General features: G+C 46.0%; 1 pseudogene; it reads left to right on the forward strand.

Moving 5' to 3' along the window:
- The first annotated feature begins 21,677 nt into the window (after positions 1-21,677).
- On the forward strand, positions 21,678-26,983 carry LOC149363895 (uncharacterized; annotated as a pseudogene).
- Positions 26,984-27,979: the final 996 nt, after the last annotated feature.

The following is a 27,979-nucleotide window of genomic DNA, read 5'->3' on the forward strand; positions in this document are numbered from 1 at the left end:
ACATTATAGCTCCTACATAATCTCCTGTCCTGAAAAGAAGTTGCTGCGGAAACCAGATAAAATGGCCGCAGAAACCGCTCGCTCGAAGAAAAAAGTTATATAGTATAGGACACCAAAAGCGCTTGTGTTCTGCTATCTTTTAAAAATTGCGAGGACACTTTGGCAACTAAAGCGTTCAGAGGCGAAAGCCGGGGACACTATGCCGTGACGACTTCCGGTGGATGTGACGTCACACCATTCCCGTGGCTATATCGATACCCAAATTATGCATCTTTCGGGGATCTTAAGTGTTAATTACGCTTAATTACACATTTTCCCATCTAATTTGACACAAATTCGACGTTTTTTCGGTTATGCTGTGACAATTTTCACTATGCCGTGACGACTTCTGGTGGATGTGACGTCACACTGTTCCCGTGGCTATATCGACGTCCGTGCTATTTCGACGCAATTTCGACATTTTTGCCTATAATTAACTAATTAATGAACAGACATCAAACTTGGCTTCTAGGTTCATTTTTTCCTCCTCTATCTGAAGCATACATTCGTTTTCTCCTATCTTTTTTTAGTTCCCGAGTTAAAACGAGTTAAACGCTGCCAAAGGTGTGACACCCTCTTCTAACGGACGACAGTATGAGCCATTAAAGGCTTTCGCCGTAATATTCATCTAAGTGCACTTCTGCAGTAGGAATTGCAACTGAGTCCACAGCGCCACCTCAGTTCAAATGACCCCTCTTGCCGGCTACGGAGCTTCGACTCCTTCCTGCCCCTCAGCTCCCGTACGGTTCCCGTGCTGCCTCTAAAGTGAACAGGCAATCATTCTCCCGCCGGCATCGAAAGCGTCCCGGTCGCGACATCGACGCCACCGCTGTGACAACAGGCGGAGCGACGCGCCGCCGACGAGATCGCACACCGCGGCGGCAGGACAGCCCGGAGAGCGAACATGGCGGCGGCGGCGGATGCAGGAACGGCGGCGCCACCCTCCGTCATTTTCCGCCACACTGGAGTCACTCGCTGTGGCGCGGCCGCCTGTGTACCGCGCTGCCTATTCCGTTTTTGCTACGCGCTCCTCACCTATGCGGCTGTTGCTGCTGTTGTTGCTGCTGCTGCTTCCACATCGTACCGACAGGCTTCTCGCCACGCTTTCTGTTATGTATTCCCGCCGCCTGCGCCGGCGCCAAGAGGGATGACAGGCGCGGTGGACAGGCACGCACTCGCTCACACAAGCCGACGACCGACCGCACACCTGGTCGCCGCGCATGCAATTAGATGTATACATTGTACGTTCGTGGGTCTGACTTTTGTGAGAATGCGTATCACTGCATATTTGATCCTCCTCACCCATAGGAGTAGCCCGCCTTGAGGAACATTACTAGGCTAACGTCGCCAGTTATCGTCTAAGCGTCCCTTGTCCAATTTCTGATTAAAAAAAAACGATGCTCTGAAAGATCAGAGGATGAGACACCACAGACGCTTATGGATTCTTCTCTTCTAGTCTTTGTGTTAGTGAGAAAGGGTGGTTTCTGAAGTGGGAATTACCAACAAGCTAGCTCGATGTGCCATCATGAACGACTTGGGAGGAGACCATAGAGCTGGCCTCAACTTTAAGTTGCGAATTAAAAACAAAAACCAGCTTGCACATGAGAAAGGCTTGCAATGGACCGTCCCTTCATGGCTCTCGTATCGTTAGATATACGATCGGGATTGGCTACAGGATGGGGCGCAGTCAATCTCGAGCCGTAGCTTGTAATACGTGAACAGCGTTTTTGGAAGGCTACAAAGAAAGGGACTGGCTGGCGGGAATATGTCAGTGTGTGTGAAACAGGCCGGAGAGCGTCAACACGTGTAGGCCATTGCTTCTTTTGAGTGTCCTTCTCGTCTATATACATCCTCTCGTGAGCGCTGTTTCCACGAGGTGTGTCTGTATTTATTTGGATCATTCCCCACAGTTGACGCAAGCTGTTCGCCAGCAGTAGCTGCCTCCCCCCCCCCCCCCCCCCCCCCCCTCCTCCCTTCTGCTTATGTTGGTGTTTTTACGGCACCAAAATACGGATTTATTCAAGCGAAAATTGGAGTTCAAAATTTTCTATCATTTTATTTAACTCATGACGTAAAGACCCTTGAGGACTAAGTGGTCACCATGAAGTAGCGCTTTCGTGGTTAGAACTCGGTAATCTGTCGATACAGGCCAACTTTACTTGTCGCTGTTGTTGCCTCTGAGGCAACAACAGCAACAGTGGTTCTCGGCGTTGCTATAACAACTCTTCGTCTTCTGCACAGTCGTATTCAGTACATGTCAGCGGAGCGCCTGCATATGCAGTCAAAACTTGTCATCTTAACCGATGTGTGCCCCAAGGCACAGAACTAGAGGGGAAAATCATTTCACGTATTAAATATTTGAGCGCCTATCACGTGGAGCTACTATGCACAAAGTAGTTCCACTCAATCCTTGGTATGGTATGGTATGGTATGGTATGGTATGGTATGGTATGGTATGGTATGGTATGGTATGGTCCGGCACGACGCGGCACGGCACGGCAAGCACGCTACGGTACTGTACAGAACGGCACGCTACGGTCCGGCACGGTACGGCACGGTACGGTACAGTGCACTGCGGTATGGTATGGTATGGTATGGTATGGTATGGTATGGTATGGTATGGTATGGTATGTGGGGTTTAACGTCCCAAAGCGACAAGGGCTGTGAAGGACGTTGTAGTTTATGGCTGATGATTAATTTCGACCACCTGGGGTTCTTTTACGTGCACTGACATAGGACATTACACGCGCGCCTTGCATTTCGCCTCTGTCGAAAGGCGGCTGCCGCGGCCGGGATCGAACTCGTGTCCTCGAGCTCAGCAGTTGAAAGCCCTAACCACTGAGCGATCTCAACGGAGCTACACCCGACGGACGCTCAATTGCGCTTATTCTTATGTTTCGCGTATTCCTTTTATCCACAGCGACACAGTCGCCATCCTATACTGAGCAGAGTAACAATGTCGGTCGCGAAACATGCGGCACTGTATTTTCATTGGTAAAGGGTCAATGAGGCCGACACGAAACCTTTGTCGAGTTTGGAGTACACGCTGGAGTAGCGGAGGCCCCACTTGCAGATCTCCGAAGCAGACCGAGCTCAACGCAGCACTCGTGCTTGCGTCTCTCGCCAAGTTCGAGAAAGTTTGCCCAGGGGAAGAGCTTCCGAGCTCAGTTTGAATTCCTTTCGAGCAAGCGGCTCGACTCATCCTCTGCGGTTGTGGCTGTGCTGGCGGCGGGCCTCCTTTTGATGTCGCCGACGCTCATCAGTCGCGGTCGCCGGTTTGCACAGAAGCGGCCGCCGATGGCTATCTGCGCGGCTCAGCGAATGCCGGCGGCGGCGGCTTCGGACGACTTGACCAGCCTCGCGACACCACAGACCTGAGCCTAAGTACACAAGCGCCTCGTGTGCAACACGTACGTCGCGACTGGCTATACAGTGAGGCCTGCTGCCGACTACCGACTCAGCGGGGTGCTGCTGCTGCTCACGTCGTGACCAGACCGGGATGCATGCGGAGTCTGTAACGTATAACCTCTGCCTTGTTCCGAAAAACAGGCGGCTAATTCTGAACGAACCTTCGAGTTTCCGCTGTCCTTAAAGGCGCCTAGACACCCTATGGTGTCGCCGCTTCCATTTAGAGTTCGGTCATACACCGCTACATGTCTGAAGCCGTCTTTTTCGGTCTCGCATGTAGCATGCGAATAGTTCAAGCGTAGACAAGAAGTTTCTGAATTCCCTCACGTGACAAGACTTCGATGCTTGGCACCAGTGACATGCGTCGTCGTAGCACACACAGCGTCCCGCCGGTCGTGTCGCAAAGGCTCATAGAAATATCGTGCCATATCTGCGACCTAATTCCTAGGAAAAATTGATACTGGCACTGCTGGCACATCACTATGTTCATGTTCACAGAAATTTGTTTCTATAGTGATTCCGTTTTGTCAGTGCACAGACTGCAAATAGGGGGAGAGCAAGATAAAGGCGCCTTACAATACTTTACAAAGGCCTGCCCACCCCATCGAAAATGGAGAATGCGGGTGACCGCATGGATGGATGGATGGATGGATGGATGGATAGGAGCGCCCCCTTTGAAACGGGGTGGTGGCAATTGCCACCATGCTCAGCTTTTCTTTATTTATTATTTTTTTTGTTTACTGTGTTGGCAATTCTCATTAAGATTCCCCATCACCTTTGCCTACGGTTTCCTACTATTCTAACCTTATGCCACATCTCTGCTTTTCAGCCACCAATCCTCCAATCGCTTTTTGCTGACTTCCAATGTGGCCAACTGCCGCCATCTAGTGCCGTTTAGTGGCGGACTTTTCGTGACACAAAAAAACAGATCTACCCCTTTTACATTACGCAAGGGTTTTCGTGATGTACTAGTGATAAACTCCCTGGGAGCTCGAGCGGAAAAACTCTGTGATGGATAAGCCCAGACTCCTAACAACACTAATGACACTCGCTCAAAAGCGTTGTCAGCAGGCCAAGCACGAGTAAGTGGTCCCGAGCGAAGGCAGCCAACAGCTCCTTCCATGCCGGTCTGCGTGGTCGTCGCGCGGCATTTTCCCACGCATCGAGACAGCCAGTCGCTTCGCCCGTGAGTCCTGCACGCCAATGCATGCGTGCGAGCACGCCGTAAGAATCTGCTCCGCCGCAGCGGCCGTTGCTGCTACCGCGGCGCTGTCGCACAAAGGAGCGGGAGGTGTCACGGTAAAGCGCTGCCGTCTCCGGTAGCCACTGCTCCGCCGCCACTTTATGGCGCGACAAACCGCGGCGGGGACATACTTACGCACTCAGCGTCGCCGCGCACTCCCTTCCAGCGCTGCTGCGCGGCCGTCGTCTCGCCGGAAGGTGGACGTGCCCGTTCCTCTGGACGACGCCATTAAGCGGTACCGTCGGCGCCGCCGTGTTTCTTTCGCCCACGGAGTCGTCGCCGTCTCTTTCTTGCACCCTGCCTCCGTTTGCTGGGGCTTTGTCTTTGTCCCAGGCCGCTTACTCGGCCCTTCAAACGATGCCGACCGCGGCGGCGACGCGCCAAGGAGTGAAGCGCCTTCCTATGGCTGGACCGCGTCCGGGCATGTGTATGCGGAGGCGACGAGACGTTTCGGCTCCGCAGTTCGTTCTCAAGGGACTTTCTTGTTCCTGAGATTTCTTTTTTTTTCGCTTTGCTATGCAACGACCAACGGAGATGCGTCCCGTCGGCATTTGCAGCATGCACAGAGCGGCGCCGTCTGCTTCTCTCAGGCGCTGAATATATGAGGTTTCCCACGAGGTGTCCTCCATTGTCTTTTTGCTGGGAAAACAAAAAAAAAAAACATAAACTTCGCTCCCCTTCCGTTTCGGGCTGCTGTCTGCACCCGTGTCTACAAAGTCTCCTGGTTCCTTGTGGAGTGAGGCAGGACTGCTCACGAGAGTGTGTAAGCGTGCTTCTGTGCCATTGTTTACAGATGCAAAAGAGAGGAACTTGAAGGAAGATGTTAGTCATTGTTGCAAACGAATCGAATGAGATGACCGAAAATGTCAAACGTGCACGCTCTCAAGTACAATCAAATTTCAAATTCAAATTCTTTATTTCTGCCTTGTAAAGATACAGACAGCGGAGGCGCAGAAAAAGCTGAAAGACAGCTTGACTAAGCCGCAGCCCCCTTTCGCTTGGCAGCAGCTTGACAGCAAGGCTTTTAATACAAAAGACAGTTGCAAAGCGTGATAACAAGTATACAATAATGAGCAGGTACAAGAGAAAACGAAAGAACATTATACAATATTGACACAATATTCACATTGGGTAGACACAGGTAATGGCAGCAAAGAGAAAAAAAAAGAAAGAAGAAAAAAAAGCACAAAACAAAAATCCTACATGCTAGCATACAAAGCACGCAAAGACCTGTTTGACGAACTGAAAAGGTCAAAATTATTATATATATACGCGTTTAGCAGGGACGGAAGAGTGAACTGCAGGCGTTCTCTACCCGAGTTTAACCGTGGGGTCGGGACTATCCATGTCTCCGCATACCTTGTTGTGTAGCTTGCATCTCGGGTATGTAGTTCAGCAAGTTTACGTATGTGGTTTACATGTCTACGTGTTTCGAGTTTAAACCGGACACTCAAGCGATATTTATACAAGTTGTGTATTTTTAGCACACCACTTTGTAGAAAGAGATCTTTGCTTGGTGAGTCCCAGGGGACATTGTAAACATGACGAAGAAACTTTTTCTGAAAAATGTAGATACGCTGAAGACAGCTAACCGTAGCTGTGCCCCACACTAGATGGCAGTAGTTTAAATAGGAGTAGAAAAGTGAATTATAGAGGAGTAACTTTACTGTTCTTGGAATGACGTATCTGAGCCGACTTATGACTCCGGTTATTTGAGCCAGTTTCGTGACAATATGGTCCGTGTGGTGTTCCCAAGACATGCTGGAAGAAAAAACTACTCCAAGGCATTTAAATTGTTCAACTATGTCTATACGTCGCGAGTTTTGTTTAATCTCGATGGGGGAAGGAAGTACTTTGTTTTTAGGACGAAATATGACAGCTTTTGTTTTCTTCTCATTTATACGCATGTATCTGGATTCGGACCACTTTTGTAATTCACTCAAGGTGTCATTGCATTCCCGAACAAGGAGATCAAGATCATTTCCAGTAAAAAAGATGCTAGTATCGTCAGCGTAGATAATAAATTTAGCGGCGGAGTTAATGTTGGAGATATCATTTAGGTACATATTAAAAAGTAATGGTCCCAATATACTACCCTGGGGAACGCCAGAAATAACAAGTTTTAGTTCAGATGTCACATTGTCTATGCTTACAGCCTGTTTTCTATGCGAAAGATATGATTTCAGGATCATTTGAGCCAGTCCACGAATACCACAACGCTCCAAGTTTTTCAGGAGTATACTGTGGTTTACTAAATCGAATGCCTTCGAGAAGTCCACGAAGACACCAATAACAAAGGCCTTATTTTCAAACTGTGTTAGTATATATTCCTTTTGTTCGAGTAGTGCTAACTCGGCAGATTTATTTTTACAAAACCCAAATTGATTAGGCGACAAAAGGTCATGTTTATCAATAAAATCAGACAACCGTGTATACAGAACTTTTTCAAAAGCTTTCGAGAAGATTGGGAGTATCGATACTGGTCTATAATTTCCTAAATCATTGCGGTCTCCTTTCTTATACAAAACCGTTACTTTGGCTATTTGCATTTTTTTAGGAAATGTGCCCGTAGTAAAACATAAGTTAAATATATCTGCAAGAACAGGGGCAATAACTCTTATAACATGCTTGACAGGCCTCACTTGAATGCCGTCAATGTCACAGCTATGGCTGTTATTTAGGCTTTGTACGACTGATATAACCTCCTCTGTCGTAACTGTGTTCAGAAATATTGTGTCCCTATTGTAAGAGCTAAAATACGTGTTGAAATCACTTGACGGGGTGTTATGGGCAAGGGTGGTAAAAAAGTTGTTGAAGGCATCTGCCAACTCTCTGCCGGATACATCTTTATTATCAAGCTTTAAAGCCCGCGGGGCAGCCTGTGGTTGCTCACGTCTCAGTAAGAAATTCAACCTTGACTACAACAGATCGTGGCGACCATTTTTAATTTCAAGAAATGTCGCGAAGTATTCCGCACGAGCGAGACGTAGCTTTTTTGTTAATCTATTTCTGTATTTCTTAAAAATGCTTAGGTCATCTGTTGAACGTGTGTTTAAAAAGATTTTGTACAGTTTGTCTTTCGTTTTAATTTCTTGGCGCAACTCAGAAGATATCCAAGGTTTGCGAGTTTTAAGCTTCATTGCACGCACTTTTAGCGGGAAAGAGGAATGGTAGAGCTGTTTAAATACTCGGAGGAACTCATCGTAAGCCTCATTTGCGTCACTGGTAACGTCAATACTATCCCACTCAACTTGTTCTAGTGAGCTGTGAAATGAATTGAGGGTTGAGGGTAGCATTGGTTATACTTTGGTACTTCGCTTTCTCCTGTCGGTACTTTACCAGTCTAGTCTTATTTATGCATGCAAACACTGGAAGGTGGTCACTGATCGCACATGATATTACGCCCGACTCAACTATCGGTTGGGAAGTGTTCGTAATCAGCAGATCAAGAAGTGACTCACTTTCTTGTGTTACCCTTGTTGGATCGTTAATAAGATTAATAAATCCGTTCGAGGCCAAGACTGCGTTAAAGTCTCTAGTAGAGGAGTTATCCTTCAACATATCGATATTAAAATCACCTCCAGCTATTAGAGTGTATTTGTTATCTGTTATAAATGAAAGAAAACAGTCGTAAAATTCCAAAAACCTAACCATATTTCCCTTCGGTGGACGATAGCAAACCGAAAACACGAACCTGCCAGTACAGGCTGATAGCACTTCAAAATCTTCAGTAATAAGACTGTACGAGTCCAACTTGTCGCATTCAATGTCATCTGACACCAGTAAAGCCACTCCACCCCCCCGGAGGCCGGAGCGGTTCAAGTAATAAGTTTTGTAATTGGTCATCCTGAAAACGTCGGAATCATCTGTGCTCGAAGTCTCACTAAGCATGATCAAAGAAAAAGCAAATGAAAATTCGCCAAAGAACTCCTCTAAACACAATATCTTGTTTTTTACAGAGCGTGCATTCAGGTGAATAGCGCTAAGCGTTGTCAGCGCAACACACGAAGCAGTGCGGTTCAAGTCCGGCTTGATCCGGTACGGCTTCCTTACCTTAGGAATTACCTTTCTTATCACATAGCTTCCTTATCATTTACCTTAGCTCTAGCTGGCTTCCACTTTTTCGCGTCGAAGCAGGATTGGAAAACAGTGCTTTTTTCAACCTTGTCTGCACTGTTTCACGCAAGAACGATAGCAAATAATGTTGGGGTTTACCAGAAGCTTTCCGGAAATGCCGCCAAAACTGACGCCCACTGTCCTTTCATCCTTCAGCTATGCTCCTCGTTTATGACATGGCAGCCATGCCAGTGGTAATGGATACATTGTGTGACGCTTAGAAACTTGGATCGCATTTTGTAAGGATTCGTTTCCAGATTCTTTCTTTTCCCCCTTAACGGCTGAGACCGGATGTCTGTGACGTCGTGACTTATATAGCCGACGAGCAGTTCCTCGGCTCTGCAAAATATTCCTTACGAAAACAAAAAAAAATTACGGAGGGCAATTTACTACTTACGTCCTGTGAACGCGAAAGCATTTGTGTACCATCGCGGGCTTGTAGTGAACTATATTTTTTTACTAGCAATTGCTTGTTAATGTTTAATGGTTAATCGGGGTTTTACGTCCCAAAGCGGCTCAGGCTATGAGGGACGCCTTAGTGAAGAGCTCAGGAATTTTCGACCACCTGGGGTTTTTAACTAGTACTAATGTATGAAAAACCTTCCGGTGAATGCCTTTAGGTCAAAGGCCTTAGGGTAAAGGCCTTTAGGAAAGTCCACACGGCTTACGCGTACATAATGGATGTTTCAGCAAACACTTTAAAAAATTTCAGAAATAGGCTTCTAGGGGTAAAAATATGGTTTTGCGGCACAGTATTACCAGTGTTGGCGGACACAAGAAAACCGATGAATCATCTTTGGTAGTAAGCTGGTTAACTAATTTTTAATAATTATCTTTTTTAACTAATAGAGTTAGGCACCTAGTGGTAATCAGAGATTTGTAGCCGGTCGTTAGTAATAGCCATACCAGTTTTTAGAATTTGGAAAACGCAGTTACCCGCGCCGCTGTGGCTTGACAGAGTTTGGCTGCATCGTCCGAAAATACATGCGCTTTTGAAAGCATGCAGGAAAAGCAACCCCTCCAGTGCACGTAAGTAGTCGAAAAAGCAAAATTTTGTCGAGCCAAAGCGCCAAGGGTAATCGCGTTTTTGAAATTCTAAGAACTGATATGGCTATTACTAATGGCCGGCTACAGATTTGTAATTGCAACCAGCGCCTAACTCTAATAGTTAAAAAGTTAATTATTAAAAATTAGTTAGCCAGCTTACTACTTAAGATGATTCACCGGTTTTCTGGTGTCCGCCAGGCCTGGCAATACCATGCCGCAAAAGCCATAATTTACCCTAAAAAGCCCCTTTTTGAAACGTTTTGAAAGTGTTTGCTGAGACACCCGATATAAAGCACCGCTTTAACCAAGCCGCCACGTCACTGCCGGTTTAACTACAGTGACTATCGGGCTTATGACGTCCCTTCCGGTTCCGGGACCAAGATGACGTCACACTGAATTTTCGTGACCACTTTTGCACACAGCAACGCCGAGTTTCATTGCTGATGAGCCATGTAAGGCTTTCTCCTCAATACAGTCCCTTATCGGCCTTATATGCGTGCATGCCCGTCGAGCGAGCAAACAGCGCAGGAGGAGGGCAGATGCAAGGCAGAGGGGTCACTCGCGAAGCCCGGCTACAGCTTCTTCTAGTGTGACGCAACGCCTGTCTTTGCGCCAGCCGTGCTCGGGATGTCGACGGCCGGGGGACAGCATTCTGTCAACGCCGCCTCCCGTGGCCTGCGGCCGGACAGGGCTGCACCAAAGGCGACGAGGCGGGTGGTCTTCACGTCGTGTCTGAAGCTTAGGCCGCGTCTCGGCCATCACGCGTGCGGCGACAGATGGTCAGGCGATGCCTTCATCCGCGCGGCGTACAGGCGCGGAGTTTTTCTTACTCGGTGTATCATGCGGCAACCTGCGACAAACACTGAGGCACTAGAACTCTGCGGGTCCTTTTACTTTCTTATTTTTTGACCCGCACAAGTTTATGAAGTATCTTCTCTGATGCTTATGGCAAATTCGTCGCTGTACTATACATATATGCCGTATAGTTAAAAGCTGCAGACCAGTCAGACTGCGATTCAGAACGATCTTAACGCCAAGGCCACTGTCCACAAGTAGCCACTTGCGATGCTGGGATCCAGAGGGGACTGAGAAGGTAGTTACATTTTTCTTTGTTTTTTACTTCTCAGTTTGAGGGGAGGGGGTTCGCTCTGCAGTTGTCATTGACACCTTTTCACCGTGGACTAAGGTGGAAAGTAATCGGACTTTTGTTTTTCACGTAAGGTCGTGCATTCGAATGCGAGAGAAAGTAGAGCATTGTTTTAATATACAGGGTGTTTCACCTAAGACTTTCCGCAATTTTTAAAAAAAGGCTTTTTGAGTTTGAAGTGCGCTTTTCGCGGCATAGCATTGTCAGCAGAGTAGTATATTAGAATACAGCCAAGACGTTCGAACTAGCAGGTTGATTAACCAATATTAAATAGTTAACTTTCTAACTATTACTGTTAGATTCCTTAATTACTCACAGGCGTGTATCCCACCGTTAAGTAATATCCATATCAGTTTTTCGAATTCCGAAAACGCTGTTATCCTGGGCGCTGTGGCCCGACAAATTTTGGCTACATCGCGCCAAAATACATTAGCTTTCGAGAAGCTTGCAGGAAAAGCAACTTCTCCAGTGCACGTAACACGTCGATATAGCCAAAACCGTGAAAACGTTTTGCTCAAATGATGTTGGATAGTTTTTTGTCGATTCGTGCCGTTATATAAACGTGCGCCCTATTTCGTGTCAGAGGAATCCGAAGACAACCTCTTGAAAAATGGTAGTCCTTCCTCTCAGGTGAGCAAACACCGACCGCTCATGGCGGTGCCGCTGCCAGTACGTGTAATTATAGCAGTGGCAGTGGCTAAGAAACACTTTTGTCTCCGTCCAGTTACTGCACTGCTCTTGAAATCATGTTCTGCGCATCGTAATTTAGTGTTTCGGCGTAGAGTCTTCAGTGACGCCACCTTGGAGCTACTAACGTTATGACACATACATTATCATGAATTTATGTGGAAAACGCGGCTGCAAAAGCGACCAGAAATATCTTATAAAGCAAATCAGTATAACTGACTCGCCTAAGCCGCAGCAACTAAGAACAGCCCTCATAATCCTGAATGACAGACAGCTCGCCTACACTTACCACGAAGTGTTTATTCGCCACAGACATATATGCACACGCACGCTCTGTGTCATTTTTCACTTTGCAGACACTCAGAAAAAGCTGTAGGATGCTTTGTCATCATGTCGCACCTCTGCGCCATGGCAGCCTCAGCTGAGGAGCCTGAACGTATTATTCGCTCTCGATCGACCGTTATGGCTCGTTGACTGTGACTTTCGATTGCTGAGGCCAAGGTCACGGGATGGAATATGATACGTGGCGAAAAACAAAACTTCTATGATTTATGCGATTTGACTGCACGTCAAAGAACCGGAACCGGTCGGAAACAACCTGGAAGCATCCGCTACACAACCCTACCCTGCAGCTGTTCCTACCCTGAAATTTTTCATTTGTTTATTTGTTCGGTGAAGATAACGCAGTACTGTCGAATCACCAACTAGACCACTCGTTTGTTTATGCTGAGCTATCGTCTCATTGGTTATCTTGAAAAATAGTTCGAGGGCGACAGCCAACCACGATGCGAGTTTGCATGGTAAAAGCTTCGTAAACCTGGTGCCAGATGTTTTTAAGCTCGCTCACGAAACTGTACACCAGCCCGTAAAGAAGGCATCAAAACAACATAAACGGCGACCCCTCTAAGCGCGTGGCGCCATCTCTCCACAATGCACTCAACTGCTGCGCCCCAAAGATTGGTGGCGCCGTTCTGCAGTAGCTGGCGCTTTATGCGCCGGAGAGGGCACGCGACGTTCGAACAAGCATTTGAGGTAGCCGGCTGGTTTCACTGCCGCCAGAAATCGAAACCGCCCTTCAGTTCTTTGCTTTGCTTCAGCAAAACCGCTCGGTGCGTTGGAAGGGATGGTTGGCATCTGTGAAGCTGTTCGTTCGAAACAGCGATTCTTGACGGCAGTGCTTCGTCGCTATTGCCGCTTTGCTTATCGCGAATGAGCGGTGCTCGGCCTCTTTCCTTGTAACTGGATGCCATCTTCGGAGCCCGGGGCCAGTAGTTTGTAGCTTGCACGGCTAATTTGTCCTGTTGCGAAGCTGTCTACTAGGGGTTTTCGCACGACAGGGCTTCCAATAGTGGAGACTATTGGAAGAGGCCTTCGTCTGCCGTGGGCGTATTCGGTATGATGATGATAACAATAATAGTCGATATTGCCAGTTGCTCTATAAAATTTTTAGTTACAGGCGTACAAAAGCTAAACCTGACTTGGGGGTGTAGGCACGGTAAAATCGGCGAAACGACACACAGAAAACAATCAGTAAAAACATGATTCAAAGAGGCTTTTTAAGAAAACACAAGGAGGAAAAATATCAGGAGAAAGTGCAACACAACCTTTGGGCACAAGAAATGAAGAACAATGCTGAAACCAAGGACGGGAACGCAGGAGAGCAATAGAGTCATTGAATGTAATAATAACAAAAATAATTCAGAGGTGCTTGTTTCTAAGGCACACGCCGGTCAAGTGGCCCCTTTGTAAAGCACCATAATCAATGCCCCCTGTACACAGAGAAATCATCAACGTTGGATTCAGGTATCTCGATGGCCAATTTTCGTCTGTTTACCTTTGGTAAGGATACTATTAGAGTTGAGTGAAACGAAAGGAATCCTTGTATTACTCTGGAGCTAATTTTCTTCTCTGCAGCGAAAGTGAACGATACTCTGCCGGATCTAGGGGCGTCTTGTACACATGGTATGACTAAGGCAAGTTTTTTTTTTTCAAATTCTCTTATGCTTCAGTAAGCTTTTGTACCCATCCAATGCAATAGTTCGTTCCGAGATGCATGTGCCGAATTCCTCAGCACCTGCATGCTTAATTGCAGGTTCTTCTCAAACGAGCTAATAGAGGAAGACCTACCACAAACGTAATATTGAACCTAGTCATACAAACTTTTTTTTAACCACGTTTGCTCGCAGCGCCGTCTACTTCATTTCCTTTGTGTGTGGTAAATGACGTACGAAAGCAGGACTACGAGGTGCGACAAAGATCCATTTCACCCTTATAAATATGGTCTATAGAGAGTCTATAGACTTCTTATTGACTGTATTGACTTCCCATAGATATTGTTTTCGTCTATTCATGGTCTATAGACCGTCTATAGACAGAAGTGTACTAAAAGTGTATGGCCATAAATCTATAGACTGTCTATGGCAACAGTATGCCTTGTAAGGGGCACGGACCTCGTCAAGCCACCTTTGGCTTTTTGTCCGTGCCCCTAAGCATCTCAGGATGTGTGAATAAATTGATTTGAAAATTGATTTGATATTGCCTATAGACTTTTGTGCATAGGCAGTCTATAGACTTTATAGACAGAAGTCTATAGACACTCTATAGACTGTCTAGAACTTTTTTTGTAAGGGCACGAGCTTGAAAAAACGTGCGTATGGTCGCTAACTGTTACACCTATATGGGCCTTCAGCAAAGAGGTCTGCGACGGCAGCGAAATCTTGTTCGAGAGCTAATTTATGCAGCGGGGACAATCAGGTGCATTGAACAGCGCGTGCATTTCATCTGTCGCACCAAGGACAGAATTATTCTTTCTTTTAGAGCGGCAAAAATATCACATGCGAAAGAAGGAGCGCACCTTTATTACATTAGAAGGCAGCAATTAGTGCTGTCTAAGTGCGAGGTTGTCTCCCAGAGCCTCCGCTCTTATGTCTTGCGCATCATGCATGATGATCCACCTTCAGGACACCTCCGATCTGCGAGGGCCCTCCACCGGACTCAGCTTGCGCGAAAACAACTGAAGCGTACGTAGCTATAGCTGTGCCCATTGCCATAGTAAAGCCACAAATGTCTGGCTGTTGCTGCTCCTAGTATAGCTAGTGCTATGTTAACTTCCAGTTGTGCGGATCTGTTGGGTATATTGGTAATATGATCAAATTGAATTGCACGTCTGATGTGAACTCGGGTGTCCTGCAAGGACGGAGCTGGGTAGGCGCGAACTGGCATATCAGGGGCGGCCCTTACCTTCTTTACCGGTGCCGTTTCAACTGGTGGCTCAAGAGCTATGCCCGGCCTTAGTGTCATTTGAGAGAAACCAGTAGCTTTTGTTGAACCTCCATAGCCAGCGGTGCTGCCGGATGCTCTGCACATTTGCCAGCCACCAACTGGTGGTTCTGACTGAAAGTGTTGTCTCGTGACCACAGCCGGCGCCGATCTTGAGAAGACCCGATCCGGCAGTTGCCGTCGCGTTTCCGGAGGTCGCAGCGTCCCTAGACATGACGCCTCATCAGCGACGAGGCTCAGCGCGTCCCTGGCAAGCCTAACCCTTATAAAAGTGGTCTATAGACTTGATATATACTTTATTGCCTTCCTATAAATATTTATTGTTCTCTATCCATAGTCTATAGACTGTCTATAGAGAAAAGTCTACTAAATGTGTATAGCCATAAATCTATAGATGGTCTATAGACTGTCTATAGCATTTGTATTGCCTATACACTGTTCTCTATGATTTCTCTATAGAGAGTCTACGGACTTTATAGACACCAAGCCAGAATTTCAGCTTCCACCCTTATAAAAATGGTCTATAGACAGAATACAGACTTCTTATAGACTCTATTGCCTTCCTATAGATATTTATTTTTCTCTATCCATAGTCTGTAGACTGTCTGTAGACAAAAGCCTACTAAAAGTGTATGGCCCTAAATCTATAGATCGTCTATAGACTGTTTATAGCATTTGTATTGACTATAGACTGTTTTCTAGGAGTTGTCTATAGAGAGTCTAAAGACTCTATAGACAGTCCATGGGCAGTCTACAGAGTATCGAAAAAATTAAGTAACAGCCGAATCACGTTAACATTTGGCCCCTGGACCCGGTGGGCCTGTTACCTGGTTACCTTATTGCCAGGAGCAGGTTGATTGACATTATAGGTCTTCTTTAACAGCTTTATTGCCGTTCTGGAGGGCCAAGAGTGCAATAGATCTCGTAATCTTGCAGAGCACGATGTAGCCACGGAGCACAGCATTCCGTCGCCTTGTTGTCGGTCAGGCGTTTCGTCAGTCGTGTCTGAGGAAAAGCATTCATTTCAGAAGCAGAGCAATGCGTCGGATCGTAAAGACGCCGCATGCGAGACGGCATCCGTCAATTCGCCTTTTTACGGAGACCGAAATGCTAGGACTTTGGCCAAAAGGATCGATAGTCTTCAAGGCATGCAAATTGGTTTCCGTACCTGAAGACGTCGTGCTGGCGTGGTATACTGTCTCTTCGCGGCACGCATGTCCTTACCTGATGTCCTCGTTGTTGTTGGCTAGGGTGCCTTACACATTCAAACAGTAGCGACACATTTAAGCAATTAAGGTAAATATTAGTGAAATTTGGTGCTAAAGGAAACAATTTTGAAAATTATAAGCAACAAAAATCTCCTTGACGCAATGATGTAATCATGAAAATAATGATTTAAAAAAAATAGCTTTTGGACATATCCACTGACGCTTGCCCCAAAAGAGAGAAGAACTAGAATAGAGAGAGAGGGAGCCCTAATCGAGGGAGGGGAATATCCAGATAAGCCCTTCGCAGAGAAGCAAACCGTCGACAGGAGAGGAGAAAGTTATCAAGTGATTCAATTTCGCCACATGATTCGCAAAGGTTCAGAACAGAGAACCCCGATCTGCACAAATAACGATTTAATCGTAGTGGTCGCCTTACTAAAATTTCTTTAGATAGTCTGTAGACTGTCCATACGCTTCTGTCTATGTCTATAAAGTCTCTACACTGGCTATTGACAAATCCTAGAGAACAGTCTGTACGCAATACAAATCCTATAGACAGTCTATGGATTTATGGCCATAGACTTTTAGTACACTTTTTCTAGAGATTGTCTACAGACTATGTACATACACAAAGAAATATCTACAGGAAGGCAATAGAGTCCATAAGAAGTCTATAGACTCTCTATAGACTATTTTTATAAAGATCTGCACTACCAGAGGGTTACGGACACCACGCATTGGCATGAACTGCATAAGCGAAAACTGCAAGGGTATGATAAATGCTTAAAATCCGCTTTAGAAAGAGAGGCTTATGACTCGAGGAGTGCAGAACCGGGAAAAGTTAAATGTGGCCTATTGTCAAACGCACAGTGTTTGGAATTAAGAGCACGCTCGCAAAGAGGAGACTTTGCTAAAAAAAACAGCCATCACATTAGAATCATAACCGCATTTTCCAGGTACCCACTGAAAATGCGCTTCTTTAACATGAGGTGGAATGAAAAATCTTAGGAAACATCCCACAAGAACGTACCGGCCTCAAGGCAGCACGGACAGAAAGGCTGTCAGCAATATAAAGTCCTGATTAACATTGCAAGGGATATTTAGCAAGGGTAACTCAGTCGCTAGAAGTTCGGCAATGAATACAGGCAACCAGGGGCCCAATATCGGTAACTTCGAACAAAGGGCCTGGAAAATCCAATAGCTGCCTTTTCGTTTTATTTGGAAGCATCATTGAAAACTTCAGGACGCGTATGTGTAGAAAAATTTTCTAAATATTCCTCTATAAGCCAGTTTAAAACATTTGCAGGCTAATTCTTTGCATTTCTTTGGAAGGTGTAGTCAAAGTGGACTGCAGCATCGGCCAGGATATGAACCTGTACTACAGAACTGCATGAGTCTGACTGAGATTTTCGACAGCGGAGAATTTGTGAACGTAATATTTGAGAGCTTATACCTAGGCCAAATAATATCGGAAAACACAGCCGGGTTCTTAGTAAATATAGGGCCAGCCAATCCAGGAATATAGCTCTGAAGCTCTGAGAAAAGTTCGCATTCATAGTTAGAAGCTGAAACCGTGAGTTAAATTAGGTATCCGCGCTTCCAAGAGCAGCGCAGCATTTTCCACTGTTTTTGGTACACTCTAAGAAAAAAAGGTGTGATTTTAGTCCTTTAAGGGGGTAAATCCACTGACGCTGTGGCGAGCCCCTTTAGGTGCAAATTTGCACCCTCGTCGGGGGACTAAGTGTGTGTGGTGTAAAGTTTAGGCTGCAATAGGACTAATGTTATTCCGTTTGATCAGGTGTAAGTATAAGCCCTTTATGACTAACGTTACCCTTCCTCAGAAAGACTGACGCTTAGGCCGTGAAAGTGCAAACATATGCTTTACTTTCTGGTGCATGTTTGCACCCATTCGGAATAAGCTTATGCTCGATCTCAAAGCGTAAACTTATCCTCCCAAGGGCTACATTAAGCCTTTCAAATGAGCTTACTACAACTCTCCTGAAGTGCAACTTTACACCTTATCAATGGGCGTAACGTTGTTCTGCAAGAGGATATGGTTTTGATCTTTTCAGGTGCACCCTTACACCGTGTTAGAAAGGGTAATGTTAAGCGTAAACTTACCCTCGCAAGGGCTATAGGTAAACCTACCTAATCAGTTTATAACAGCGGTCCCGAAGTGCAACTTTGCACCGTATCAGTGGGCGTAACATTGCTCTGCAAGTGTGTATGTTTTGCTCGTTGAGGTGCATCCTTACGCCTCTTTTGGTAGGGTAACGTTACCGTCCCGAGGACTGTAGGCTATCCCGTATTGCAGTGTATTGATACACCTTCTCGAAAGTAAGGCACAGGCGCGTTCGCTGTGATACTTTTTGGGCCTGGAAACTAATTCCCTATGTAAGTGTGTGGTAACGGTGCATCAGCTGTAATGTATAACTCACATTGCAACTAAACGCAGCATTACCATACACCTACAGAACAAAGCTACTCGCTGAAAAGGCATGATAACTACCTCATTTTGCGTGCAGTTCAAAGACATTTTTTTATTCCACAATCCTGGTTATGTTTGTGTTAGTGCGATAAGTTTGTGGCGTGCCGTGCAGCACATCAGAAGGCAGTTTTGCACTCCAGTGACAGTACACCAGTACGTACGACAGGGTTTATTTCGTATTGAGTTTAAAATGGCAGCATAACTCTCAGTAGTCTTCTGTCAACGTCGTGATGGCATCCATTGTCCAAGTGAACCTGTGTGAAAAAAAGAAAAAGATCGTTTTAACATGCGGGGAGGTACACACATTTAATGCATAAATTATAATTGAACATTTGCGGAAACCCGTAAGTCGTCTTCTCCGCAAATTTGTTTTCCAAAAAAAAAGGTCTCGAACCCATTGGGTACACTCAGTCTTCGAGCGTATGAAAACTGCGGATGATCGCACTCTGACTGCAGCAGCCTAGCCTAATGTGCTACAAAAGGTTAACTGCAATACCCTTTTCTATACTGTACCACTGTACTCTTTTGACTGCCCTCTCGGGGCCATCTTTACAAGCCAGTTTCCTCAGAAGGGGGAACTTGACTCTTCGTTTCCACAATGTATGCGAGAGTGTCGTCTGGGAACGAGACCTTTTGGTTGGAAAAGAAACCTTGCGGAGCAGCTGATTTACAGATTACAGGCTAAGAAAATAAATAGAAGAATGTACAACACAAGCTCTGGACACTAAATCATTGTAGAATCGTTCATGCTACTTGACAGAAGAACATGCATGCCCCTACAAGTAGGCCAAACTGTAGGCTCCTCATTTGATGTACATATCAAACATGCAGTGGAAGTAGCCCGCAGCTCCAACTTCGAAAATGGCCTAGTTTTTCTTTTTTTATTTGCAGCGTTCTTCCGGCGTTGATTCAAAGGGGCACGATGATGCTGCTGAAATCAGCAAGACATACGAAACCGAAACGCAGTATAATTGACGGTTCTAAAAGAAGAGGCAGGGTATCTTTATTCACCTGTCATACATGCAGTGGTGCTACCAATTATTCACTGATATTATGAGCCTGGAACACTTTTCGTAAGCAAAAATAAACTGAAGAGAAAGTTGTTGTCCAGTTATACTTTTGGCGCTAGAAAAATTCCGGCTGAATTTAGAAAGTTTAGCTCCTTATCGCAGCGCCTGCGTGCAACAAAGGCGCATGCGCACTGAGATCATGCGTTTCTTTCTGCAACAACTTGCAGAATTATATACGTCAGATTCTCAAGAAGGATAGTTTCCGATTTACAGTCAACAGCCTCGCATTCTTTCTAGAAAAGGAAGGTGGGAGAAGCCCCTAATCTATTTCGGCATCGACTGACGCATCTCCCCTTTTGTGGGCCGAGCAGGAATTCATAACGCAGACTGGGGAAAAAATCTTTTTTTTGGAAAATATCTTCTAAGTCAGCGGCAATTTTGCAAGTTGTTAACTGTTGTAAGGGTTTACTGACGTGAAATAGCGAAAGAAAAATGTTTGCGGGTGAAGCTTGAGAACGGCTATAGCGGCTTGGAGAAAGAACTGAAAATGGACAACTTGCAGAATAACGAGCGCCCTCTATAATTTTCCAACCAAAAACCCTCGTACGCAGACGGCAATCTCGCATCCTTCTTCGAAAAGGGAGAGGAGAGACGTCCCTTTATCTGTATGGGAGGGAAATTGTTGAAAGGACACAATAGAGCCGAGGCGCGAACGACAGGAGCGGGTCGAGACAGGTACTTGTCAAAGGAATGCATCATTGTAACTTTCCTTTACACTCTACCTCGACAGCTGGCAATGTCCGGCGGGGCTTCGGGTTCACGCAGATTTAGGGGCAGCCCCGCATACCTTTTCGAAGAAGGACACAGTGAAGGGCTGCTGACTCATCTCCCCTCGCGCTAAACCCTTCATGCAGCATTGCAGGGAACGAAAACGTGTCTGTGAACGAGGGTTTTTGGTTGGAAAACATCTTCCTGTAAGTCAGCTTTCCCGCAATATCTCGGTGCACACCCGAACCACGTGCGTCTGGAACAAAGATTGCCAAATGGCATTGGGCCGCATGATAGAAAGTTTTGGTCTCCAGTTCAATTATTTTTTAGATTTCAACCATTCAGAGCAATCATCAAGGTTCGTAAATGAAAGTAGCACTCAACCTCTGAAGCTTAAATGCCCTATTAGCTGCACTCATGCTGGAGGTTGCATGCAATTTGCAACGTACAGGGTCAATCACACTTAGAGGGAACACGGCTCCGCGTTGCCGCGTGCCTGCGGAGTGCCTTTGCATCGAACCCGTTCATGAATCAATGCACAGTGGCGCACGAGAAGAGGGACCTCGAAGTAGTGCTTCGTGTCATGCGCCCCTTTGCACGGGTTTGTTACCGGCTTTGTCGCAATGGTGGTTGGTCGCAAGCCACGCGGAGCCTTGTTCCCTCTAAGCGTGATTGACCCTGTACACCCGCCGTCAAGAGCTGATGAAAGGCGACTGCGTCGAAAACATGTAAAAGCTTCGCGCCCAAAACTTATTGCTGGAGATATAAGGGTGCAACGCAATTTGCACCATGACAATTAGTCTGCATATATTTATTCTAAGATGCACGGAAGGACGATGACGAAATTGAACCATTTTAGTGAAAGTGTACATGAGCATAAGTAATTCCTCACCCTTCTAAAAAATACAAGCAGATAAACGTTCGACAGTACTCACCAGGATTGATGACGTCGTCGCGAAGTAAGCCTGTTGGCAGGCTATCGAAACGCGTTATTCCCTCGGCGACTGCACACCACAGAGTCGCATAGCAGACAGCGTGAGAAGCACCGTCCAGAGGCGCGAAGTGCAAACTACATCCGGCAGCAGCTGCCAGTAACACGCAGCGCAATGACGGGTCGCGCTCTATTCGCGGAAGGGTGCCTCGATGCGCGCGCCCTCTTGGAGGGTGGTGCCATTCTTTGAAGGGGCGAACGCCGCCTCCGGAGCGGCAGCGGCCATTTCGCACCCCACGCGTCGCCGCGGCTGCTTGGGAGAGGCACGTGCGCGGCGTTTTCTGGGACAAAATGCCCGGGTGTTGCGTGCCCCAGTGCACGAACCACTCACGAAATGAGTGGAAGATGTACCGGTTCCCTAAAGAACCGAAAAGACGGCTTCTCTGGCTCGTAAAAATCAAGCGCGACAAGTGGCAACCCACGGACCGCTCGTGTGTATGCAGCGTAAGTTATGCTTCTTCTGTATTCGTAGTTATTCTTTCATTTGCATGCTTTATACCGTAGCGTTTGTCAGTCTTGTATCCTAGATATCTGGCGCATATGCTTGCGTGTTTAACTCGTTTATTTCTGGGCAACACGACATGCTTAGTTCTTATAATCTCTTGTTGTACATGTAGTACTGCGAGCGCGTAAAGATGTGCGCTCTTTGCTACCGGATCCTTGTGCAATTTCTTTTTTGTGCGCAGTGGAACGTAAGGGGAGCTCTAAGTTACCTTTTATGCTATGACATACAGAGCGCTTTGAGGAATTTTCTCGGCGTTGTATTCTTGTGCCGCTGTCCAACTCAGACGGTGTGCGTGCGTGCGCGCGCCCGTTTGTGTGTGTGTGTGTGTGTGAGAGAGAAAAAGAAATGAGGCGTATGACCAAGCAAGACGCATGTGTGGCCATGACAATCATGTCAGGACTCGTTATGACTAGTTTACTAACGGCTAATTGGTAGTTACTGCATGTATAAAGGCACGCTTAACTTGGTGATCGATATGTGTTTTGTGATCACGCTTGTCTAGACATTCGCTTTTCTTTCCCCATTCGATGACCGGTGAATTATCTGAACATCTGACTGGAGATGAGTGACGAGGATTTCATGACTACGGAGCCCTTTAACAACGGAAATTTCTTAATGGTGATGACAGGATCAGACGAAAGAGAAAGCTGTTTCATTGAAGCTCCACAAAATTTGTGGACAGCATGATCGAAAGCGGGAAGTCGTGAAAAATCCAGGATTGACTTACAGCATTGCCTTCTTGCGCGCACATATATGAGTGCAACGTTTTATTTTTAAAGGAATTTCTTAGCTCACTGCCCATGTTCCACCTAGCAGCAAAGGCAAGAACCTTTAGTATCTTAACATGGGAAGCACACATCTCTTCAGTGTCCAATAATTTCCTCGCACTCTCCCCGTTTTTTTTTTTTTTTCAGAAAGAAGTCGACGGTCTTTTGCCTCTTTCTTAGTATATCTTAACAAGCACCTGAATTTCACTTATACCTGTTTGGGCATATCCCTGTTTGTGTTACTTATTTTTAGCTGTTTAGAATGTTAGTGTGAAGCCCTCTCAATTTAAACATTAATAAGTTTGTCTGATCATTGCATGTTTCTGTGTTACAGGCACATTTTGAAGAAAGCGCCTTTGAGCAGAATAGGGCTGACGGGTGGAAAAAATTGAAGCCCAATGCTGTGCCAACGCTTTTTTCCTTCAGAGGTATAATAAGCCACATATTTCTACATTAACGAAAGTTTGCAACGCTTCTTTCCTAATCCTATTGCTTCTTTCATTCTTAGCCTGATTGTTCTAACTTAGTACTGTAATGACCGGCCATTTGTAGACTCACGTGGAGCGATTATTTTTTTTTTCATCATACTGCAGACCCAGTGAAGGGTCCTAGCAAGGGGTAACAATTTCAGAACAAAACACAAAAGCATAAAGTGCAAAAACACGAACATAAAATTCACACAAATGTTTCTTCAGAGAATTAGGCGGCTCACATTACAGTAAGACTCTTCATACCTCCGGTCAATAGAATAGCTCGTTTTCATTTTTTACAGGGAGGTAAATCAGCCGCGCCTTCCGCCCAGAAGCATGATGCTGACAATTTTGCATTTTATTTAATTTTATGTCTAAACGTAGCAAGACTTGGAGCATGCTCGTTCGTAATGATAAAATAATGCACCATCTGATTTGCAGCATGTGTGGCCTCTCTTTTTTCAGCGATGCCTAAGCACAGGAAGCCGCCAAAGGAAAGGTTACAAGGGGTGCCTGCGGCAGCAGAGCAAAGGGGCACTCTGCAGCATCAACAGAGTGCTTCTGATACCACATCAACAGAAATTCAGGACCAATACGTCAACGACATGGCTGATATGCCACACACGGCAAATCAAGAACTGCAGCCATTGCCCAGTGACGACAGGGAGACGGCTCAAAGTCAGATGAACAACTCACCTCGCCCAAGTTCCATTCCAGAAACTTCAATACCCGCCACAGATGATTCCCTGCAAGTTGCCTGCGCACTTCGTGCAACCCGTGCAGAGAAGTGCAGTAACAGCTCATGTGCTACACTTAATAAACAGCTAGAGGACATGAAGAAAAAATACGCGAAACTTAGCGAAAGTTCACAGCAAAACAAGTGCTACAAATAAGTCAATTAAAAGGAAGCTTCAAAAAATGGAAAAGGCCAGCGAAATGTTACGAAAAAAACTGAAGTTCCTAAATCAAGACCAAATGCGAGCCCTGTCTCGGAACAGCAACAAAGGTTCCACCTGGTCGTCCAAAACAATTAAACAAGCCCTTCAGATCAAATTTGCGAGTGGAACTTCAGGCTACGAAACCCTAAGATGGGTACCCACTGCCTTCTAATAGGACTCTTGTCCGTCGTCTTCAGGGACTCAAGTTCCTACCAGGAATCTTAACTGAAGTGATTGACGTTCTCAGAGTAAAAGCAGAGGGCATGGAAGATATTGAAAAAGATTGTGTGCTTTATCTCGATGAAGTGGAAATTGCACAAGGGTATGACCTCGATCGTGCTGAAGACATTGTGTTTGGAGGGAAAACATTTCCAGCAGTTCCAGATGCACCTGCATGTCATTGCTTAGTGTTTATGGTCGGAGGATTGAACACAAGGTGGAAGCAGGTAATCGCATACCATTTTACAGGAAGCTCTGTCGACGGGGGTCTGCTTAAGAGTTTTGTTCTGGAAATCGTGCAGCTTTGCGCTGACATTTCTCTTAGAGTGCTTGTGGTAACCTCTGATATGGGAGCGTCCAACAGAGCTATGTGGCGCGAGTTAGGTTTTTCTAGCCATAGGAATTCTAACACTGTGTGCTCAATCCCTCATCCGATGCTTCAGGGAAAGGAACTCTTTTTCACTGCGGACGCGGCTCACGTGATAAAAAATATCCGAGGTCAGCTTTTAAACTCTATTGACTTTACGCTGAGCGATGCAACTGTCTGCCAACATAGCTTACCCTCAAACAAAGTCAAGCTGGAGCACGTGCGCGCTGTCGTAGAATACGACTCTAGCAAAGAGCTGAAAATTGCACCCAAACTTTCTGAAGCTCATGTCAGCAAAGGCCACTTCACAAAAATGAAGGTCGGCATAGCAGTTCAGTTCTTCAAGGAATCCCCAGCCGCCATTCGTTGCCTAATAAGAGAGAAAGTGCTCGAACCAGAAGCTGAAACCACAGCATGGTTCCTGGAGCTCATCGCAAAATGGTACAAACTGATGTCCTCACGACATCCGTCAGTGGCACTTAGTTGGCAAGATATGGCAAAGTACCATGAAGCCTTGCACATGTTGCGCCTGGCAGTGGACACAATTCAAGGCATGCAGATGGGCAGCACATCCCAGTGGAAGCCCTCACAGGCAGGTCTCATGATTGCAACAACAGTTGTCCTTCGTTTGCAAGATATTGTGCTTAAAATGGATGGCTACAAATTCTTTCTCACCGGGAGACTGCTACAGGACTGCCTGGAGAATCTTTTTTCTGTTGTGCGTCACAGGAAACCCGTTCCAAACGCGTATGACATGAAATGTGCTTTGAAACTTGTATGCGTCAGTCAGTTTTTGCACACACCAGCAACCTCAAGCTATGAAACGGATGATTCTGAGTACCTGCTTGATATGAGTTCACAAGGAAAAAAAGAGTACGTTGGAGATGTTGAAGAGGAAATTGACGATGGGGAAATTCTGTTCATTTAAGCACTGACTTCAATTGAGTGCAGTATTTTGCATCATATTGGCGGATTTGTTGTGAAAGGAATTTTGAAGAAAACGAACTGCGAGCAGTGCAAGGCTGCAATGCTTGGCTCGACGAACCATGAACATGCATATTTAACTGCACTGAAAGAGTACGTCCAAGATGGTGAGAACTTGTGTTATCCGAGTGGTGCGGTTATGAGCCTTCTTCAATCCTGCGAAGAGCACTTTAAAGGAATCACGTCCTGGACAGACAATCTGTTCACCCTTAAGTCCCCTCTAAAGGCTGTCACAGAATATTTAAACAAGAACACACGATTCACTATGGAGGCCTGTCAGCAACACAAGGATTCTCTGGCAAACATACTGATATCAAGTTATGCAAGAGTACGGCTACGCATTCACCTGCGTCAGCTCGAAGCTGCGAGAGTCAATGGGCATGGAAGCAAGACATGCGCTGCAGTTAATTTGCAGTGAGTTGTAGCGCTTGTTTTTGACATTTTAAGGTTTCCGACCAAATAAACAAGCTATCACATCGGAAATCGCTAATTATCGGATGCAGTTTCTTTTTTCATTGTTCAGAAACCGTGTGGCTGCTTTATTTTAGCGGCATCGATATCTGATTTATAGTAGTGAGCAGTTTACATTATATTGCTGCATAAGATATGCTAAACAGGGCTTATAGTCCGTGACTGCGTGAGTCAAAATTTAATGCTATAGAAACCATATGTGTGAAGCACCAAGTAATCTGGCATGTATTAAAAAGTTTGTTTATCTCCATCTGCATATCGAAAGTAACGCGAAAGAAAGGAAAACGAAATTCAGAATAGCTATGGGAATGCTTTTCTGAGCATAAAATAGCCGTAAAGTACTATATTGTGTAATGTAAAATGAAAGAACATGCCTATATGTATACTCAAGCTTAACACAAAAATGTTCCAGAAGTCGTTTATTTTGTAGTATTAGCGAGTAATGCTCCGCAAAAATTATAAATCACGTTTGAAACTACAAAGAAACATTAAAAGTGGCCCGGATGTGTTCGCTGGGCGGTATATGGCGCTCGGCTGCACGGGCGCGACACAGCCGCGGCGGCCGAGTTTCGATAGAGCTGAAAAACACAGTGCCTTGTACTAGGTCGATATCGGTGCATGTTAATAAAAACCTGAGGTGGACGAAATTTCCGATGTCCTCCACCACGGCTTCATAACAGCCGATGTCGCGAAATTACAAAAACCGTGAATGTGACACTGGCTGGCTCGCCGCCCTTGGCTGCGTACGGAGCGGGCATCCTAATGGCGGACGTCGTAGCAGACGACGCGGTTGTCTCCACCCTGCACGGCGGCGGCGGGAGGAGCGCGCGCATCGAGGCACCCTAGGAAGGACGAATGAGCAAACCCACGTGTCCTTTGCAGCCTTTCTTCATGCCTTTCACCCTTTTCTCCTTCTGCAGGCAGATTCTTGCTTCTTCTCTTCTTTTCCTTCTCCGAACCGGTTTCCGCTTGTCCCTCGTGTCTGCTTTCTTGGTATTTCACCTCTACCGTCTCCGCTTCCCCCAGAACAGCCGAGGAAAGAGAGGTGAATACAAAAAAAAATATTTTTCTTCCCTTTTCCCCCCACCTCTTTACAATGAGCAGTGGTACAAACCGCATTCCTTGCTCAGGTAGAAAATGGGGACGCAGCTGGCACACCTCGGTTTGGCATCAGTCTTGTACACCTTACAGAAAATAGCAAACCGATTACAATTAATATGGCTCCATCTGAAATGTAATTGATTACCGTGGAGAATTATACCTGTGCTACACGGATACGTTAGAATGGGATCGGAGTCGAATGGCATTCGAGACTTGGAATGGCATTCGGACTCGACGGACCCCCACGGTGCTGCAGGACACTTTCCAAACGCATTCGAATAAGCCTCAGCTTGTTTTAAGAGTACAATGAAGACGACGGCGGCAGTCATTGCGGTCACACTAGTCCGACAATAACACTGTCACGGTCAACAGCAGCATGTGATTATAGTGAACTATCTAATGGACTATAATGTGACTGTAGTGGGAAAAGTTTTTTAGGTCAACGACACCGACGAATTCGATCGGCGGACAGTCAGCCTTCGTGTCCTCGGCAGGTCGGCGGCTGAGCGTGAATATATTCGCGCTTCTACATTATCCGTGTTAGAAATAAGCGAAATGAACGGCTTTATTTCAAATGTGCACAGGTGAACACTCACCAACGACAAGGGCTTGCGAAATCAATTTTAGTCGACGACTCCCTTCCCTTTCGCGACGACTAGGCCTAGCGAGTCCATAGGGTGAGGTCTGTGATTGCGGCGGTTGTGAATAGCGAATTCGCAACCAAAT

This window comes from Amblyomma mixtum, chromosome 2, assembly GCF_055824585.1.
Source record: "Amblyomma mixtum isolate Tamu chromosome 2, ASM5582458v1, whole genome shotgun sequence".
NCBI classification, from domain to species: Eukaryota; Metazoa; Arthropoda; class Arachnida; order Ixodida; family Ixodidae; genus Amblyomma; species Amblyomma mixtum.